This window comes from Manis javanica, chromosome 13 (assembly GCF_040802235.1).
Source record: "Manis javanica isolate MJ-LG chromosome 13, MJ_LKY, whole genome shotgun sequence".
NCBI classification, from domain to species: Eukaryota; Metazoa; Chordata; class Mammalia; order Pholidota; family Manidae; genus Manis; species Manis javanica.
This window is the reverse complement of record NC_133168.1, coordinates 92,644,036-92,652,603: the sequence shown is the minus strand read 5'-3', so window position 1 is coordinate 92,652,603 and position 8,568 is coordinate 92,644,036. Positions and strand designations below refer to the sequence as shown.

The 8,568-nt window shown below is 47.8% G+C and overlaps 1 pseudogene; it reads right to left on the bottom strand.

The window, feature by feature from the left end:
* Positions 1-233: 233 nt before the first annotated feature.
* LOC140845813 (olfactory receptor 1F1-like) lies at positions 234-3,941 on the bottom strand (annotated as a pseudogene).
* Between the last annotated feature and the right edge of the window lie 4,627 nt (positions 3,942-8,568).

The window sequence follows — 8,568 nt, the reverse complement described above, 5'->3', positions numbered from 1 at the left end:
AGTGGATTCTATGGGCAGAAAGAAACATACATTCATGTCTTTGGTGGCCAGAGGAAGGAATGTGGACTGCTGGCTCTCCACAAAAATTTATCCTCTCTTGTGTGATAACAGAATCACAGCCTATCAACGTGGCAGACCACTACCACATTTCACTGCCTCTCTTGCAACTACATGTAACCAAATGTGTAATGTGAAAAGCACATGGTACTTTAAGATTTTGGGCTTGCTTCCCCTGTGTTCTCTGATCATTTATTTGTAATCTCGAGTTCACAGCTTCACTCTTATAGACAATAATAATGTCCTGGGCAAGAAATAAACCATACTGTACCTGAATCTCTGAATGTTTTAAAGCATCAGAGTCAGCCACCGACCTAGAACTCTGTTATATGAAGGAGATACAAACTTTTGTCTTATTTGAACCATATTCCTCTAGAGTCTTATTTTCTAAGCAAACGTTATGGGTCGAATTGTGTGCTCTCCCAAAATTCATATCTTGACGTCCTAACCCCCAGTATTTTGGCACATGAGCTTATTTGAGAATAGGATTGTTGCAGATGTAATAGTTAAAATAAGGTCATGCTGGAGTAGGGTGGGGCCATAATCCCAGATAACTGGTGTCTTTATAAAAGGGGAGATTTTGGAGATATACATTTAGGAACAGAAATGTATATAGTGTGTACACAGGGAGGATGCCATGTAAAGATAGGTCAGCAGCATACAAGGGACACTAACGATGGCGAGCAAACAAACAGAAGCTAGGGGAGAGGCATGGCACAGGTTCTCCCGCAGAACCTCCAGAAGGGACCCACCTGCCAACACCTGATTTTGGACTTCTGGTCTCCAGACTGAAAAATACTAAATTTCTATTATTTAAGCCACCTAGTTCGTGGTAATTTGTTGCAGAATCCCCAGAAAGCTAATACAGCAAGTAAGCTATTCTTCCTAATATGGAAATTAGTATTAGAAGTGGGGTGCTACTATCATAAAAACGAAAAGTTGGTCGCATTAGCTTAGTGGGCTGGCGGTAAGGGCACAAACATTGCAGGCTGGAAAGCTGGTCACCCTCGCCATGCCAAAGAATAACATTCAGTAATATCATCACCTGTGATAACCCAAAAGGGATATCGCATGTCCACTGAGCCTGTGTTTCTAGAAGTAACTGGAAGCATTAGCCTGTCCCTGCGGGTCAGCGGCCTCTGGCTGCAATAGCAAGGAATTGCAAGAAAGAGATGATCTTAGACAAGAACTGGCCATTTTTCAGTCAGAGATGTCACAAGATTGGAGCTAACAGCTTCCTGTCCCCAAAACTGTATAGATAGGGGTCTTGCCTCCTGCCCAAGTCAATTGTTTCAGAAGACCCGTAACAGAGAGTAACAAAGATGTAGGCAGTTCAAGGAAGCCAATACCTCAAATTAAATAGACACAAGAACTCTGGCTAGAAAAGAACAATGGGCGTGACACGTTCCTAGCAGTGGAACAAACTAGAAGTAAGTAGACTAGATGTTTCAAAGGAACTATGTTGTTACAGTCTCCAAAATCTTATGGAACTGTGCAGGGAAGTTCAGTTCAGATGGGCACTGTATTGGGTCCCTCAGGCATCCCATGCGGTGGTTGCAGAATAAAAACTGGCTTCCTGCTGATGAGGGCCCCCAGGGCACCCTTCATGTCCTTGTTGCTTAGGCTGTAGATGAAAGGGTTCAGCATTGGCGGGGGGCTGACATAAACCCCAATGAGACACCACAGAGATGAGAGCCACAGGTGGAGAAGGCCTTCCTCTGGCCTCTCGTGGATGGGATCCTCAGCACAGCAACAAAGATGTGCGCGTAGGAGACCAAGGCGGCCACAGAGCGGTGATGATGGGCAGGGCGCCCACAGCGTACACCATCATGTTGTTGAGAAAGGTGTCGGAGCAGGCCAGCTGCAAGAGGGGGCTGAGGTCACAGAAGAAATGGGGGACCTGGTTGTGGGCGCAGAATGACAGGCAGGTCTGTAACATGGTGTGTGGGTCGGGGCATTTCTGAAGGCTGTGGTCCAGGATGCCAGCACCACGAGGCCACAGAACTCTGGAGTAGACATGGCAGAATGCAGACGTTGACAGATGGCCACGGACTGGTCGTAGGCCACGGTGGTTAGCAGGAAGCTGTCGAGGCCTGCGAACCAGATAAAGAAGAGCATCTGGGTCAGCCATCCATCACAAGGGGTCCCTGTCCTGACACGTGGTGGGCCAACATCTTGGGGATGGTGGTAGAGGTGAAGCAAATGCCCACAGAGGCCAGGTTGGCCAAGAAGAAGCACATGGGCTTACGGAGCCGGGCATCAGTGGCGACGGCCAGGTTGAGAAGGTTCCCCAAGTCCTGTGACCGAGTACATACTCAGCAAGAGTATGGACAGCAGGTGCTGTTGTTCAGGCTCCTCTGAGAGGCCCAGGAGCAGGAGCTCAGAGACCCCAGTGCAATCTGCCCCCTCCACAGTCATCCCGGATCAATCAGAGGGGAAAACAGGGTTGCTGCCAGGGGCCCTGGCTAAACCATTGGCTGCCTCACTTCCATCAGTGAGCACACCACCGCCTCCCTACAGCCCACCTGCGGGGTGTCACCTGCAGCTTGGTGGACAGCTCCCAAGGGGACTACTTCTTACCTCCATCCCCCATATCTCTATGCCCCCAGGGCTTCCTCTGGCTGTAGGGGCAGGCTCGGCCTGCACCCTGGGTAACAGGGACTTGCTGGGAATTGTCACCCCCAGGATGACTTGTGGCCAGCGAGAGGCAGGGCTAGTTGGGTGAATCTCCCGGCCTCACGGCTCCTGAGTTGAGGCAGTTCTGGAGTGTGTTGTCTCAGGGATCCCTTGAAGGACCAAGCTCCCTCCTCAGCTGCCCAGAGCAGGAACCCGCTTATCCACACGCCCCTTCCCCAAACGCTCACTGGGACTCTTTGGAAGCTCCCACATAAACTACGTGCATTCAAGTCCTTGACCCAGAACCTGCTTTGGGGAGAATCCAGAATAAGACTCAAGGATTTCAAAATTTCTTCCATCTTGGAAAGAATCCCTTCTTCATCCCAAATAATCCTGTCCCCCTTCTCTGCTCCTTGAACCTCAAACCTCCTCAGAAACGTTGCCTGTCCTTGCATGTTAAGAGCAACCAGCACCTTCTATTGTTAAATCAAGGCCATAATACAGCCAGTATGCACCAGCGGAGTTGTCTCATTGCTGAAATCTGGGAACATCTGGCACAGACTGGAAAATATCCTCACAGTACCTCCAAGGGGTAGGAAAATCAACTAACAATACAAATTATAATGTCAACTCAACATTCGAAGTTAACTGTTGTTGAATGTCGCCACGAGCTGCGTGATAGATACATGGGCGACATCTGAGAAACACCTGCAAACGTTTTTGCCAGTTCCGCCTTTGCCACTGTGAGCAGCGTGGCTGTGTGCTTATGAAATGCTGTGTGTTACCGGAGAGGTGGCGACTTGTCATAGCCCTCAAGTTTTGAGGTTGGTTCCGTTTTTGAGTAGGTAAGATTTACTTTGGCTTTTGACTTTGTACGGTACTTTTTGCGTACGTTGTACGTGTGCAATACTTTGATAATTACAACACCAAGTTTATAATAAAACATTAAGAGAAAGTATCCAGGAGGAAAAGAGAGCAAAGCTTGGGTAAGATTTTCAGTGTTTCGAATAATTATCGCAAACACCTCCCTGCTGTATTTGTGGGAGAACAGGGCAGAAAGGGCGTTCAAAGTGAATGGTGGCCCTACCACAGTTGATAGTATTTGTAGAACTCAGAGTAGCCTGTATAAGATTTACCATAAGATATAACAACCAATTTATATTTTTGGAATTGAAAAGCATTAAAAAAAATTAAACCACGGGTAGTTTATGGTGACAGGTGATAGAAATACTGGGAACAAATGCAGCTCAAAAGCTGTTTGCTGAAACCGGAAGTGCTAATACTTACCTATTTCATCTGAATGGCAGTCATGTTTTGTTCATTTTTTGGCTTCAGTCAAGAAAATGTGTACCCATCAATGCGGAAAAATTAAAAGAACATTATTATTCAGTGTCACACTAAGAAGCATTTGAATAATAGAAAGTTTCAAAGAAAAAAAATTGTTTTATGTTGAAGAATGATGGTAAAGCAGACAGAAAGCATTTAGAAAGTAATATAAGACTTTTAAAACACTCTAATGTATGGTTGAAAGTAACTGAGACTTTTCAAATATGAAGTTAGTAAGATTTCAAAAAACATCATAATATTGAGTGGTCGTGATACTGCCATTTGAACTCATGGATCTGCAAAACCCATTTACTGAGAAGAGAAAATTGCTTTGCAGAAAATGACAAGTCAATAAAATTTCAACCATCATCCATGAAACGTCAATGGTGTCACTAGAACTGTTTCTTTAAATTGTTTAAAAAGTGAAATTCGAGGCTCTGAAGGTAGTTTAAGGTTGGTCACATGAGGTTGTGTGATATACTTCAGAATGGCATTTGAAATAAAGTCTGAAAGAAGTAAAAAGTAGAGTTAAATGTATCGATCGGCATTCAGATTGTAAAACATGGTCCGATGATGTTTGAGATCCATTGGTGGTGTTTTAGAAATGTCATCTCAATGAAAAATATTTATGTGAAGACCCTTGTGGATTTTGCACAAATACAACATTGGTCTGGAGTTTCTGGCAAAATTATTCAAGTTTATTTCTTTGGTTATCTGGATGACTCAGAAAAGGTGTAACTCAAAACAAAACACTCTAAACATTTTTTATTGAGACCTTACATATGCCATCATCCATCCAATAAACATGGAGAGAATAAATCGTGTACCTAAAGAGCTGGGGATGAAATTGCTTTTATTAAAGGCATTCTGTCAGCTCAGCGTGAGAAAGATGGTGGGGCTAGTGAGTCAGAAAAAATGCTGGTGCTGGGCTCAAGGGAAGCTTGAAGAAGTCAAAAGACGGACACGAGTTTGCTGTATTCCAAGGCTCTGGGCAGCCAGAGAAGCCGGAACGAGGCCCTCAATCTGCGTGCTTTTTCTTCTCCCAGTGTACCTCTCCTCATCTAGAACCTTTCTTTCTCTTTGCCCTCCCTTCAGGGCAGCTCTGCGCCAGGGGGTGGAACAGAGTCTCTGGGTCTGGGTCTGTGAGTTCACTCTGACCTCTCTTTCGGACATCCCATTCAAGTCATACCTGTTGTTACAGAGCTGTAGCTGAAACATCACCGTACAAGAACACGAGTGCCACTATTCTTGAGTCTAGGTAGCCCCACAGACTAAAAATGGTATGGTCACCAGAGAGGATCCAGATGTAAATACTTTTTAAAACCAGAGTTTTGGAGATGTGATCAGAATGCAAATATCAAAAAGAGATAGGCTAATTAACCCAGAAAAAGAGAATAAACATTATGACTTGAAGTCATCAAAAAGAACAGGAAGACATTTAAAAGCAATTCAAAACTTTTTTCTACTCAGCCAAAACTTTTAACTTTTAACACTGAGACAAGGTACTAAGTGGTGTCAAACATCTCAATCCTTAGAAATTAGACATAAATATATATTTTTGATGGTTGAAGTACAGATTTGGAGGAATACACCAAATAGGTATGCAAAGTTCCTTTGAGCTCTAATTAAAATCTTGGACGCTTTCAAGGCTGTGCCTGATGAAACTTTACGATCAGTCAATTGTTTTTTCTGAAACATTTCTAATCTGAAGTTTATTTCCTACAGTCACCTGCAGACCAACTTCAAGTTCACCGTATAAAGTAGGGCAGTATTAGGACAGGAGAGCGGTTTACTCTGCATACGGCAAAAAAGTCTGCAAGAATATTCCAAACTTTTAAATAGCTCATTCCAGAAGCTCTGGATTAATGTCAAGCCAAACCTTTACCTCAAGTGCCTTTCTTTGCCAGCCTGATCCCTGGGGTAGGTAATGTCGGCTCAGAGATGCGTACGGTACGTACTTACTGAGCTTGCAGACGCAAACCACCTGGTGCACAAGCTCCTCTCTGGCAAGAGGACTAGCGACCTGACTGTACTGCACCGTATCGGGGTCGGGTACTAACAGGGGCTTCCACATTCGGCTCAAAACCCCTTGCCCAGAACTTTTCAGACCTTTTCACTTAATATGCACGATTTCATACAGGTGCTTTCTCCAGGCTGCACCCGCCAAACCTGAGGCCGAGAGACTCCCCAGAGCGCAGAGAGGTCCCTCTCGGGTGGCCGCGCTAGGGGCGTGTGCGCCAAGGGCAGAGCAGCGGCCGCCGAGCAGAGAGCGGGAGCGCACGGGGGTCCGGGGCGCACGGCGGGCGGGGGGCCGGGGAGCACTGGTTTGAATGCGCCCCCAGACACATGCCAGCCCGCCCGCCCAAATTTCTCGGGCCTCTCTCCGCCTCCCTAGCCCATCCCGATTTAATGTAGAGATTTTATTTTTCTCTTCCCTTGCTGTCTCTGCGATTGTCCCTGCCGCAAGCTGTGACTGCCACGGCCAACACCGACTCACACTCCTCACCCTGCAAGCCTTCCCTTCCTGCAGGGTCTGCCTAGGCCGCTCCTCGCGATTCTGTTCACTCCTTGGAGATAAAACTCCTAATAGCATTTAAAAAGGAGAAGGCAGAGGACGGCCGTACCTGAAAACAAGACGACTGTTTTCAAGTCTCTTCAAACAGGAAACTCGTCATTTTTTAAAAATGTGAATACAGAATCCAAAACAAGAATTCCCTAACGTTGGGCCTGGCAAGCCTTGTTACAGAGAGCGATCCCCGCCCATGCCTAGACAAGGTGGTGGCTCGGAGGAGAGCTGGAAGCTACAGGGAGACTCAGAATAAACTGCCAATGCAGCAGTTGTTTAAAGTGCTGCTTCTGTCCCTGGCAGGTTTGCAGGGATACAAGGAATGAGACCTCCTTGTCTTTTGTATGTTGACTCTATATTCTGAAAAGTCCCAAACATACACAGAAGTCTGGAGAGCACGAGGGTACCCCCCTCACGTGCTCACGGCCCTGCTTCAGCAGCCATCTGTGTACTGCTGTCACATCACCACCTCCTTTTTACGTCAGAGTATTTTCTAAAGTGGATCCCAGAGACTGCTACCTCATTTCCCGCTGCTCAAATACCTGGGTTTATGAAAGGAGGAGAAATTTCCTTACAAACCCTCAATGCCGTCATCACAGCTAACCAAACGAGCAGTACTGATAAGCAGTCCATACTGGCTCTGACATGCCTGAGACTCTGACAATGGCTCTGATATTTTAGCCCAAGGCCACACTGTTAATGAATGACAAGGACAAACCCGGGCAGTGCAACCTGCAAAGCCTACCCTCTTAACCAAGGCACCAAGAGAGGCAGTGAGGATGCCAGGCGGGTCAGAGATGTCTGGAAACCAGCCTTCTCTAAAAGTCCAGATGAGCTAGAACTTGAACTTCTGTCCTTCATTCTAAGTTCCTTCTGCAATTGTTTCCAGACCTTTAGGGAAGAGGTGAACCGGAGTGTGTACAGCCTGCTGAAGGGGTTAGGTGACAAAGGTGAACACAGGCCCCTATTGCCTCCTCTCCTCCCAAGGGTCAGTAGGGAGCAGCCAAGACCTGACTGTGGGCTGGCTGCCACCTGGAGCTGTAGGCTGTGGCAGTGGCACAGCACACCAGGCGCAGCAGGAAAGATCCCAGACGCTAGTGGAGCACCCCGGAGGGGACAGAGGCAAGATGGAGGGTAAGCTTAAACATGCCTAGAGGACCTTGTCCAGGTTCCCACTCAGAGCCGATACCCGGGCTCCTGGGCTGCGGAGGGAGCCCAAGGCCTGCCTGCAGGGTGGGGGACCTGCCGGCCTGCCCGCGGGTTGGCCCTGCCTCTGGGCGGGGCTGCCAGGCTGAAGGCGGGTGTGCCCAATCCCACCCCCAGCCCCAGCCCCTGGACGCGTGTCGGGGTGGGGGACGAGGCCCCGGCAGCCACAGGTGGTCTCGGTGGGGCCGGGAAGGGGCTGGGCGAGGGGGGGGCACCCGCGGTGAGCGGGCGGGGCAGGGGGCAGCGGACTCTCTTGTCCCTCCCCTCCTGCAAGCCCCAGGAGCTCTTTCCTACCACTTTCTCTCTAAATAAAAGCTTCCCTGGCTTTCTTTCCTACTTGGAGTGTTTGCGAAGTTCATTCTTTGACTCCGGGGAACAAGGACCCTGGTATCATTTTAGTCTGTCAAAATTCCCCATTCTGCCCCCTCATGGTTTCTGTGTGTCCCATCAAGTATTTTGTTTATCAGACGTTTTCTGTTTTATATTCCTGTGAATTACTTCCCTTTTCCTTTGAGGTCGCAGACCCTCACCCCTTCTCCTTGGTTCAGGATGACACACAGACCTCATTCTCCCTGCGTAACTCCAGGGAGGGGAGATCCCAGGGCAAAACACCTTTGAAAGCGAAATCAGGCAAAGGGAGAAATAATGTTTAAAAGTCATTTATTGCCTACAAGGAGTCGCCCTGCGTCTCTCTCTCCTGCTGCAGTCGAAGAGAGCGAATACTCCCAGCAAGCTCCCTGGTCCAGATAAGCCCTCGCTCGCCCACGTAATGACCCACTGACGTGGAGACGGACTAC